This window comes from Dipodomys spectabilis, unplaced genomic scaffold, assembly GCF_019054845.1.
Source record: "Dipodomys spectabilis isolate Male_0828 unplaced genomic scaffold, ASM1905484v1 ptg000258l, whole genome shotgun sequence".
Lineage (NCBI taxonomy): Eukaryota > Metazoa > Chordata > Mammalia > Rodentia > Heteromyidae > Dipodomys > Dipodomys spectabilis.
In genome coordinates this window covers 1337217-1350275 of record NW_024870935.1, presented here as the reverse complement: position 1 = coordinate 1350275, position 13059 = coordinate 1337217, and the positions used below count along the sequence as shown (strand labels likewise).

General features: G+C 39.4%; 1 pseudogene; it reads left to right on the top strand.

Annotated features, from left to right (window-relative positions):
• Positions 1 to 9571: 9571 nt before the first annotated feature.
• LOC122125030 lies at positions 9572 to 10334 on the top strand (annotated as a pseudogene).
• The last annotated feature ends 2725 nt before the right edge of the window (positions 10335 to 13059 follow it).

Below are 13059 nucleotides of genomic sequence, written 5' to 3'. Positions count from 1 at the left end.
AAGAGCCAATCTGCAAATTCTGATATTCAGAGATTATGTCTTGGTAAACAATAAGGAAAACATAAAGAATATGGTTTGCTGCTTGTTTTCCATTTTGGGACAAAACATTTTGATACCCATAAGGATATAGTACGAACTGGATGAAGTATGTCTACGCGCTAGCCACAAGGGCCAGCCAAGCGGATGGCCCCAATTTTGCCTTTGGTGCTTGCTTTCCTCAGTTACCTGTGTGGCTCTTCATGGCCAAGGCAGGGGCTGCAGGCCTAGTCTTTCCCTTCTTGGAGTCAGACCCCCAGGGAATGCAAAAGAAGAAGGCAGCTTTGGGATCCCAGAGAAATGGGACAAGTCCCCATGGTATAAGGGGGGCACCTCATCTTTAGGTCTCACCTGGAAAGTGAACATGGTGAGCCTGCATGGGAGACAGGGCAAAGGACAGCTCATACGCAGTTCTCACCCTGTCCTGCCTTCCAGACAAGCACAGTGGTTATATCCTCCAGCTCAGCCCCTCAGTGGGCTGCTCTGGTGCTGGGCAGGGAAGAGAATGGGAAGACTTTGAAACATTGGCTCTAGGAAATTTTCTGCTGAGTGCCCCCAGAGCGTTGCCCATACGTATAGGAATTTCACTGTGGCATTGCTTATAATGCTGAGCTGGAGGCACAGTTCAGTAATGCTAGCTGAGCAATCAGGCTGTGTCAGCAAGAAATCACAAGTTCAAACCCCACCAGTATCCAAAAAAAAAAAAAAAAAAGAACAAAGAAAAATAGTAGAAACAATGAATTCCCAGTGGAAGGGAAAGGACTAGAAATGATGGTTCATCCATACAGTGGAATGGACCATAGTACTAATGAGTGGAGCAGATGTGCACATGTGAAAGGAAACCATCACTAACGGATACTGAGAGGGGAGAGCAGTGAGGAAGTAACTGTAACTTATGTGATACCACAATGCTAAATATTTCCCCACACATTTAGTACCAAGTCAGTACCGAGCCTACGGTGAATTATGGTTACACACCAGCCATCATAGTCTGTAGAACAGCTTCCCAGCATGTTTTGCTGTGCAACCTGTCTTGATTTTTTTCCCCCCTGCTGGTCCTGGGGCTTGAAATCAGGGCCTGAGCTATCCTTGAGCCTTTCTGTGCTCAAGGCAAGTGCTCTACCACTTGAGTCAGTGCCATTTCTGGCTTTTTCTGTTTATGTGGTACTGAGGAACCAAACCCAGGGCTTCATGAATGCTAGGCAAGCACTCTACCACTAAGCCACATTCCCAGCCCCTGTCTTGATTTTTAATACTCATACTTCATAAAATGTACACTTCTCTCTGCTACTTTACAGAACATTTTAATCAAAATATCTATGGGTAGAAGTTTGCGTTACATCCAAACACAGTTGCTGTCCTTTGTTTCTCTGTGTGTCAGGAATCTCCATTTCATGGAATGGTTTAAATGTACTGAACTTTTCATTGTTATTTGTGCTGGTCCTGGGGCTTGAACTCAGGGCCTAAGTGCTGTCTCTGAGCATTTTATTGATTGATTGATTGATCAATTTTTATTGTAAAGGTGATGTGCAGAGGGGTTGTCCCTGAGCATTTTTGCTCAATACAAGTGTTCTACACTTGAGCCCCAGCTCCACTTCCGAGTTTTTGGTGGTTTATTCTAGTCTCAGGTATTCTCTTGCCAGACTCCAGTCTTTGAGACGCACCACCTCATCACTACTGCAGGGAGGACCAAGTCTCATAACACATGGCACAAACCAAGTGTAAGTCATAACAGATTATATTGATTTTCATTTCCAGTTAATAGTCTGATAGCTGGAATTATTCAGTACCTTCAGGTTTCCTTTTTAACATAGACATGATACAGTCAGGACCATGAGAGAGAGAAAGTTAACTAGCCACCTACCTGACTTTCGTTGTGCATGTTTGTGTTAATAAACTGCAGTGACCTATTTTTCAGTTATACCCCACTTCCAGTTCTCTCTCCTCTTTGAGTGGGCTCAATCTGTGATCATTCCACTGGTTATGGTTTTAAATGACTCATGTTTGACGCATGCTAAGATCAATATGTCTAAGATGCTTTTCATTAGAGTGCATGTTATCATTACAACTATTGTGCAAATAAGGAAACTGAGCTAGAATGATGTTAAGTGCGTAAGGTCATACCACAGTTAACAGAAGATTTTATACCCATCTGAGTTTTCTGTGACTGCTTCTATCACCACAGTCTTTTTCAGGTATCAACAAATCAAACTTTAAATCTGTCTTTCAGTAATTGATTGGGTTGGGGTTGGAAAGTGGCTTGTAATAATGATACATATGAGCCCATCCATCCTGTAATAAAATGAAGGTATATGTCATCTATTTGAAATTATCATTCAGAGATTGAAGAATGAAAAAGCAATTAAGAATTATTCATTGATATGAGTCATTGTTCTCTTCCTTCCTGAGTAATTTTCCTTTAGATAAATTATATAATCTCCCAGGATCATCACCTGGCATATGGTAAGTGCTCAAGAAATGCTATCTTTTTTTTCTTTTTTCTTTCTTTTTGTATTTTGTCTTTTCTTTTTTAGTACTAGGAATCAAACTCAGGATGTCACACTTGCTAGACAAATGCTTTGCCACTGAACTACATCCCAGCCCTAAAGACTGTCTTTTAAAAGCCTCCAGTTTAGCTGGGTACCAGTGGCTCATGCCTATAATCCTAGCTCCTCAGAAGCTAAGATCTGAGAATCGTGGTTTGAAGCCGGCCTAGGCAGGAAAGTCCAGTAGACTCATATCTCTCATAAATCACCAAAACGCTGGAAATGAGCTGTGACTCAAAGTGGTAGAACACTTGAACACAAAAGTTCAAGAACCATGCTTAGGCCCTGAGTTCAAGCCCCATGACCAACACACAAAAAAAGTCACCATTTTACATTAGTGGTTTATAAAGCACCATTGTGGGCCAACTGCTGATTAAATAAAATACTATATAGGTTACTATATTTTTATTTTATTTATTTATTTATTTTTTGCCAGTCATGGGGCCTGAGCTCTGGGTCTGGGCACTGTCCCTCAGCTCTTCAGCTCAAGGCTAGCGCTCTACCACTTGAGCCACAGCGCCACTTCTGGCTTTTTCTGCTTATGTGGTGCTGAGGAATCGAACCCAGGGCCTCATGCATGCAAGGCAAGCACTCTACCACTGAGCCACCTTCCCAGCCCTAGGTTACTATTTTTTTTTCTTTTTTTGGGTCCGGTCGTGGGTCCTGAACTCTGGGCTTGGGCGCTGTCCCTCAGCTCTTCAGCTCAAGGCTAGCGCTCTACCACTCGAGCCACAGCTCCACTTCCGGCTTTCTTTTTGCTTATGTGGTGCTGAGGAATCGAACCCAGGGCTTCATGCGTGCAAGGCAAGCGCTCTACCACTGAGCCACCTTCCCAGCCCCCCTAGGTTACTATTTTTTTTAGAAACAAATGCCTGGCATGAGAATTAAGGTGGCTCAAATGTAAACAAATGCAGTTTGAGAAATTCCTTCAAAGAAAAGGGGATGATTTTCAGCAATCATGACAAATTGTATTGGTCCAGGAAAACTGACCTGGACTCACTGAACATACTTCAACATTGTGCCCCAGTCCCTTCCTACTCCTGGAAAAGAAAAGGTTAATATTCTTGTTGATTCTCAGGTCTTGCTTAATATCCTCCACTGCAGTGTTTGAATTGAGTACTTTCCTTTGTGCCTGCTCTTCATGTGTCATTGTGCAAAGTACGAGGCACTTCTTGCCTTTGGGAATGCAAAAGTGGAGGAGAGTTCTGATGGAAAGAAGGAAATTTCAAATGATGTTTTCATACTGGGTCATACTAAATCCATTGTGTTCATTACGCTTAATTCATAATGGCAACATTTTGAATGCTCAGTGGCCACAAGTGGCTGGTGACTACCAAACTAGATGGCAAAGCTCTGGAGTCTGCCCTGCGTATGCTTCTTTCTTCCCTTGTTTGTCTTCTATGTTTGCTATTCATGATGAGTTTCTAAGTTGTTTTATTTCATTTCATTTTAGAACTGAAATAAGTTATAACAGGGCCTCAGATAATTTAAAAAATCAAGCCACTGAGATTTGAAACATCTACAAATTTTTCAGAAAACTACTGTTGGATTTACACTTCATTTGTGGAGGAACATACGTAGTTATTAGTATTAGTTTTTTTTTTTTTTTTTTTTAGTATTAGTTTTTAAAACAAGTATATCTACCTACTATCTCTGGGTTCAAACTGATACTTCCATACATTTAACATTAATTGGTCTCTCAGTGGCATAAACACCACAGGTTGCCAGAAATAAGTCCTTTGCTGAAGGACAAATTACAGCACCCAGTTCAATGGTGGTTTGACTGACATTTTTTCCACTTTATGGCAATGCAAAATTAATATGCTTTCAACAGAAACCATACTACAAACTTGAATTCTAATCTTTCTCCCAGGCTAGCAGACTGCAGTAAACACTCATTATAGTACACAGTAGCAGTGACCTCTGGCACCCAGTTCGCCACTCCATCAAGAGGGGAAACAGAGATAGTGCGCACTGTCATAGCTGCTAAGCCCTGATTCCATTGTGTAAGAAGGACATTTTTCACTTACAGTGGTCTTCATGGTATGTAAGCCCTTGGTAAGCCAAACACCATCTGCATATGTGAGAGATGGGACATCCATGTAAATGTGTCACCAGGTGACTTCTATGGTGAACCCACAATCTTAACCTGCCAGTATACACTACTGCCTCACAGAAGACTTAAGGTGATTATAGGCCACTTTCTCCTTATTTTAAAGGTATATTTTGCTTTTAATAGGTACAAGATTATGACATATAAAAGAAAACCCATGCCCCTAAGAATCCACAGCATGTTCAATAGAAGAAAATGAAGATTATGGCTTTTTCCTAGATTGCCTCTTTTAAATCATGCAGAAGAGAAAATGATTTTAAGACAATATAGTAAGCTTTATTCAACTAATTTCAGTCCTTGTATGCAAAAATGGCCATCAGGTTGGGCACTGGTGGCTCACATCTCTGATCATAGCTACTCAGGATCATGATATTCAAGCCAGCCCTCGCAGAAAAATCTACGACACTCATCTCCAATTAACCACCAAAAAAGGCATGTGGACGTGGTAGAGCTTCAGCCTTGAGTGAAAGTGCTAAGGGACAGTGCTCAGACCCAGAGTTCAAGCCCCAATACTGGTACATACATACAGACATACAAACATACATATATACATATATCACATACACAGAAGAGAAGGGAAGAAGAAGAAATGGACTTTAAGCTTCATATCTGTCACATAACTTTTCTGTAAAACTTGTACTTCAATTGTGATTTGTGTGTCTGGGAACTTGTTAAATACTGACAATTGAAATCTTATCTTCCTGTTATCTAGAGATCAAAGAAAATGAAACTCACTTTCAGATAAATTTATAAACACTCTTCTAAAAGTTGTAGTTCTCTTGAGCTTCCATTTGAGCAATTGTGTATTCAAATAAGAACCACAGGAAAACTAAAGATGAGAATTTGAAAATCACTTTAGAAGACAAAATTGTTATTTTTCTGGATCAATAGAAGAGGCTTGTTAAATAGCATCAAAAATAATATACTTTATATGGAGATTGGACAAAATGGAGTCAATTTTCTAACAAAACTCCCATTTATGTGGTAGGATTCTGAGATTTATAATTACAGTTCTACCATGTTTCCATTTCAGCACTTACACAATCACTAAAGTAGTAGCAATAAAGCTAAAATTATTTTAGAGGACAGAATTCTTGTGTTTCTGGATTATCTTAGTGAATTTGTCAATATGTTTTGTTGCTTTCAACAACAATGAAAGTACTGCATTTAGCATACCCAGAAACAGAATGAAATGAAAACAATTGACTTTTTATAAAAAAAAAAAAATCACATTTAAGTGATCTGCAGTTATAAAACAGTATCTTCAACATTTTATTTCTCTCTTTCATTTGAGACATGGAGTAACCACTTAATGTAAACCAAGAGAAAATGTCAGAATTACTTTAGAAGAAAACAAAAATGCATTTTTCTAATGATTCTGATCTTTGAAAATAGGCTCCTTGCAAACCTGGGTCCACTCTGAAGGTGCAAGATTTCTGTTTTCACTGTGTGTAAACAAAAGACAAGATCCAGCACTTGTGCTGAGGTGTACTGGGCCTTGGACATCTCTTTTGGAAGGATTCTTGGGAGGACCATCCTATCCTGGCTTTTTAGAGAACAGAACATGGCAGAAGGTAGTCTCAGGAACACTTACCTGAGACACATCTGTGGCATCTGTCTGACCTCTTAACAGGAGAATGAAACTTGCCCACTGCTTGCTGTCCAGGTGAGAAGATTAACTCCATCATAATTCAATGACCACATGCCCCTGTGATATGATTTCTGTTCGTCTCCATTTCTGAGGATGTTTGTCTTTTGATGTTATCAAAAGAAGGTCCTGAGCGTCTGTTAGCTCAGGGAGTCCCAGGAGGAGCTGACATCTGTTATGTCAGAGTAGAGCGGGTCTGGTAGAGGAATTTGGTTTACCCCAGGGTGGAATTCTGTATCCCTGAGCCGTCCCAACCTCATGTTCTTCCTCTTTGGTGCCACAGGATTTGATACTTGCTCTTTTAGAATACCAGGGGCATAAAGCTACTTTCAAAGTTGGGGTTTAAGTTCTGAAGTCAATTCTCGAAAGTATGGTTTTTACTTCTTAAAGTATTGAAGTTTTCCTCAGCCATTGAAGCTCTTAACCAGATACTGTGAGATTTTTTTTTTTCTCTTGAAAGTGAGTAAGACTTAATGGTTGCTTCTGATTTTTTTTTTCTAGAATGATTTTGGCTTGTCTTCTAAAGATGCCTAACTTGTCATGTGCATGGATGATCTTTTCATATGCTTTGGAGATAGTCTTCTCTTTACATAGTAAGTCCTTTTAAATTAAGTGGTACATGATCATTTATTTTATTGATGCAGCTTAGTAACAATTTTAAGTATCTGCTGAAGTTCTGGGAACTCATTTTTAAACTAATTTTTTTTCTGACTAATGAAGTTTGTATATTTTGAGACCTTTAATATCATCCATAGCTGTTATTTAGAGTTCTTTGAAAATTTAGTGCAAATCTGATTACTTTTTTCTTTAATAGTTTTTAGAGATAAGTTTTCCTGAGTCATATTTACTATTCATTAATAGCATGGATGTGACTCTTTAGGGCCTTGAATTAGGCAGTTGTTCTTGAAATATATGATTCAGAGGCATGTGCAACCTAAGGGAAAAAATGATAAATTAGTCTTCATCACAAGTATAACCTCTGGGGCCAGGTGCAGTGGCTCTTACTCTGCAATCGCAGCTGCTCAGGTGGCAGAGACCAGGAGGATCACAAGGCCAGTCTCAGCAAAATGTTAATGGGACCTCCCCTACTCCATCTCAAACAAGTTGGGCATGGTGACTCATGCCCGTGGCTCTCTATATGCAGGAAGTATCGATGGAAGGATGGCCCTCAGTCTGAGGATGGCTCAAGCAAGAATGTGAGACTCTATCCTAAAATATTTTTTTTAAGAAGAAAGGGGAAAAGCAATGGGGTTTCTCAAATGGTAGAGCACCTGTCTTGCAAGCACAAAGCCTTCAGTTTAAACCTCCAATAAAATCAGTCAACACAAACTTTGTTCTGAAATGCCATCAGTAAAGTGAAAAGACACACAACCACTCACAATATGAGAAAATATGTTAAAATCATAGATCTAATAAAAGTCAAGTATTGTATATAATATACTACATGTATATTTACATACATAAATGTATAAAACTAGCATAAAGACAGCCTAATTAAAGATAGGTAAAGGAGATACACGGCTGATCAGTAAACACATAAAAAGATGCCCAGCTTTAGGGGGTGGCTCATACTTGTAATCCTAGTTACATCTGAGGATGGAGGTTCAAAGTCAGCCCAGGCAGAAAAGTCCATGAGACTCTTATCTCCAATAACCGCCAGAAGACCAGAAATGGAGCTGTGGCTCCAAGTGGTAGAGTACTAGCTTGAGCAGAAAAGCTCAGGGACAGTGCACATGCTTTGTGTTCAGCCCCGTGACTGGAAAGAATTTTTTTTTATAAAAAGATGTCAACATCATAAATTATTAGGGAAATTCAACAAGATACCACTTCTTACCCACTCTGACAGCTATAACAACCATTGCTTCAAATGATGGAAAATAGCAAATATTTTCAGGGATGTTGAAAAGCTGAGCCTTCACGGCCTACTGGTAGGAATGTTAAATTCTGTAGCCACATTAGAAACCAGTTTCCTCAAAAGGTTAAAAACGGTTACTGTATGAATCAGCAATTACATTTTTAGGGATATTACTAAGATGATTAAAAACATATGTCCAAGTAAAAATTATACATAAATATTCACAGCCACATTGTTTACAATAACAAAAAGTAGAAATAAAATATCCATGTAGAAGAATGAGGAGAAACAAAATGTGGTATGTCCATCCAGTGAAATATTACTCAGCTGTGAACAGGAAATACTGATGGTTGCTACCTCCTGGATGACCCTGAAAAATGTGACCCTGTTTACTCTGGAGCTTTCTATACTAGTTGGTCACTGTCTTGCCAGAGACCACTCAAAGACCATGTCATGCTTGATTCATTCTGTGAAATGTTTAAGGGCAGACAAATGTTTAGAGTCAAAAATAATTTTGAGGCAGGAACAGGGAGTAACTTTATTGGGTGTGGAATTTCTTTTTGGGTAGGAAGAATGTTCCAAAATCAGATAGTGGTGGTGGTTGTACAACTTTGTAAATGTACTAAGACCACTGTTTGGAACACATTAAGATGGCTAAATAGTTAACACTTAAAATGCTAAGTGGTGCCATTTGGGTTTTGTGAATTTTACCTCAATAAAAAAAAATTCCACTTTATTGATTTTTCTACATAATGTGCTTTGTGCTAATTATTCTCAGATCATAATTCATATTCTCTTAGCCCAGACCTTCAACCTTTGATTTTCTGCAAGTTTTTCTTTCTGCTTATTTGGTTTACTCACTATTTTTATCGTTTATCTTCTTTTGAAAACAAATTTGGGCTTTCATGAAAGAGGCTTTCTCAAACCATCTTTTATTGTCGTATTATGTTTTTCCTCACTGGTCTCATAGTAGTTTCAAGTCTGTCCTCGTTGCAGCGATTTGTTCTTCGGTATATATTTTTTTCCGCTCCTGGGACTTGAGCTCAGGACCTGTCCCTGAGCTTCTTTGTTCAAGGCTATCACTCTACCACTTAAGCCACAGCTCTACTTCTGGCGTTTTGATAGTTTTTTGGAGATAAGAGTCTCAAAGACTTTCCTGGCCAGTCTGGCTTCAAACTGCAATCATTAGATCTCAGCCTCCTGAGTTGCTAGGATTACAGATGTGAGCTGCCAGCTGGACTCAGAATGGGATTTTGATGCATTTTTCTAAAGACCAAGTCTCTCTTCTGTCAGTCATCAGTTCACCTTGTTTCAAATGTCACAGATGTCTAGCCCTTCATATGCCTTCTCTTAAAAAAAAAAAAATCTTGTGACTCGGCGGCCGCTGCCCCGTGGCAGCGACGACGATGGATGGGGAGTCAGCGGGCTGTGTGGAAGAAGTGGTCACCACGTCGGGAGCCGCAGCCAAGGCGGGGCAGCGTTTGGAGACTCGGTGGGGCAGATGAGTAATGAAAGAGGCTTTGAAAATGTAGAACTGGGAGTCATAGGAAAAAAGGAGAAAGTCCCAAGGTGGGGTCATCCACTTTGTCAGTGGTGAAACAATGGAAGAATACCGCACAGATGAAGATGAAGTGGATGCCCTAGAGAAGAAAGATGTTTTGCCTACTGTAGATCCAACAAAACTTATACCGGGGGCCCTTATTTATGGTTTTACATGCTTCGGGCTGCCACGTCAACCCTCTCAACAGATTGCATCTGTTTTGGGGATCAGTACCCCAAAATACCAATATGCCATTGATGAGTATTACCGGATGAAGAAGGAGGAAGAAGAGGAAAAAGAAGAAAATAGGATGTCTGAAGAAGCAGAGAGACAATACCAAAAAAATAAGCTGCAGGCTGATTCCATTGTTCAGACCGATCAACCAGAAACAATGGTACCTAGTTCATTTGTGAATCTTAATTTTGAAATGGAAGAAGACTGTGAAGTAATTACAGAAAGCAAACCAAATGCAGTCCCTGTCCCACCATAGAATGAAATGACTATCAAATTTCAAGCCCTAAAATGTTTTTATATATCCAGAACTTTTCACATTCTCTGTTTAGTGGAATAACTTTAAAACAATTATTTGTATTTTAACCTATCTGGAGAGGAAAATGTTCCTTCATTTCTAGGTTGTATCTAGCAAAAGTTGGCTCTGACCTTTGAATAAAAAAAAAAATCTTCCTAGGTAAAACATGAGAGAGATCCCATTTTTGTAAATGGCCAGCAGTTTTCTATTTATGATCATTTGTTCCTAAGTCTGGCTTACATTAAGGAAGACCAAAATCTTCCAAATTCTATTTGAATGAGGCCAAGCTTATTTTAAAAAAGTCTCCCTTCTCTCTAAGAAGGCAGAAACTTCAGGGGTCAGTCCTTAGTGCTTATTTGCATAAAAATTCATTTGCACAAAGTTTGATTTTAGTAATCAAACACTTTTTTTTGGTCATGGGGCTTGAACTCTGGGTCTGGGCACTGTCCCTGAGCTCTTCAGCTCAAGGCAAGCACTTTACCACTTGAGCCACAGCACCACTTTGGGTTTTCTGGTGGTTTATTGGAGATAGGAGTCTCACAGACTCCTGCCCAGGTTGGCAGAACCGTGATCCTCAGATCTCAGCCTCCTGAGTAGCTAGGATTAAAGGCATGAGCCACCAGCATCCATCTAATCAAACACTTTAATGTGACTGATAGTATCATTGCAGCATAGCAGTTCCAGGAGATCTGCTGTAAGTTTCAGGAAGTGTGGCTCTAATGAACTCTTTCTCATGCTTCAGACATCAGACAAAGTGATGATTGTGACCCCACATCCCAAGTTGGGTCATTAAGTATGACTTCCTAACAAGCCTGACCTTTTCCTTCAAAGCCTGTTCCTTTCATAGTTGGTAATGACATGCCTCATCTCCACCCAGAGGTAGCCATTACCCTGAATTTGGTGTTAAGGTTGCTCTGTTTACTTTGGAGCTCTCCATACTAGCAGGTCCCTCTAAACAACATGTCATTCACTTTGATGTGTATCTTAAATCACATCAATTAAATCATAGCACATGTGACTTTCTGTGACTACTTTCTAATTTTGGGATTCATCTATTCATTTGTGTAGTTATAATATATTCATTTTAACTGCTGCATAAAACTCCATAGTACAGATCATGATTTTCAAATCTATTTGAATGCCAATAAGAATTTCATTTCTCTCAATTTTTTTTCTTATGATGAGTTTTAAAGACTATGGCTCAATGGGTCTGTTCTAGGTATCTGAAGCTTCTCATTAGCAAGGAATTGTTTTCAGTTTAACCTTAGGAATAAAATTGTTTCAGTGTGTGATAATATGCTTATTTCCTGAGCATCATAGTCCATTTCCTGCTACTGTGACAGAGTGGCACAGACTGGATCTTTTATGAACTATAAAAGTTTATTTGGCTCACAGTTCTGGAGGCTGGGAAGTTCAAGGTGAGGGCCTCAGAGCGGCATCATTGCTGGAAAAGGACTGACTAGCACTCTTTAGGGGAGAGGATAAAGTCTACAATGATCTTTATTGGAGGCTGTGCTTGAGATAAGGAATCCACTTCTGACATAAAAGCTTGAATTTATTGATGAGGAAATAGTCCTCTCGACTTAATTTCCTCTTAAAAGTCTTACGGAAAGCAAATAAACTTCCACAGGAGTTGTTTAGGGAACATTCAGACCATAGCTCTGAATGATGCCAAAATGATTCCATCATTGTGACAAACTGCATCCCTACTAGGAATATGTGTTTTCATTCCCTGTATCTTGTTAAAACTGTTGCGTTGTTTCTGCCAGACTGGTGAGTTGAAATGTGGGTTTTGATCACTGTGGTCCTAATTTGTATCTACCTGATTACTGATGAGATTGAATTTTTTCCCCCCTTTGTTTCTTAGTATTTGAATTTCCATTCCCAAAAGTAGCCTTTTGACTATTACCTATTGAGGTATTTATCTTTTTTAGGTTAGTGTGGATAGGGTCATCTTAAGCTAAGAGTACTAATCTTTGTTCACTATGAATATTGTGACTATTTTTCTCCCAGTTACTCTTTTTCCTTTTTTGGTGCCAGTATTGTGGCATGAACTCAGGGACTTATATTCTCTTGCTTGAGCAAAACCTTCACTTCTGGCTTTCTGCTGGTTAATAAGAGATGAAAGTCCCATAGATTTTTCTGACTGGGCTGGCTTTGAACTGCTATATTCAGATCTTAGACTCCTGAGTAGCTAGGATTACAGGCATGAACCACCAGCACCTGGTCCCATTTCTTTCTTTTTCATCCTCTTTATCATGCCTTTAAAACAGATCTTAATTCTAATAGTATTTAATGTATTAACTTTTTCTTTAGAGGCAGCTTTTTTCATGTCTTATTAAAGAAATCTTTCTCAAGCCATAAAGACAGTCTAGATTTTCATAAAGAAATTTGATTTTCATAAAACAGTTCTAGATTTTCTCTTTAGATGGTCATGGGGCTTGAACTCTGGGTCTGGGTGCTGTCCCTCAGCTCTTCAGCTCAAGGCTAGAGCTTTTCCACTTCAGCCACAGTGCCACTTCCCGGTTTCTGGTGGTTTATTGGAAATAAGAGTTTCATGGCCTTTTCTGCCTGGGCTGGCTTTGAACCACAATCCTCAGATCTTAGCCTTCTGAGTAGCTAGGATTACAGGCATGAGCCTCTGGCACCTGGCTTAGACTTTCTTATGATATTAGAAATGTTACCTTTAACACTTAAGTGTTTGACCCATATGAAATTGAATTTTGGTAGGAGTCAGTTTCATATGAGTTTTCCTCTACTGTAAAACAAGCCTGAAGGCTTATCCAACAATT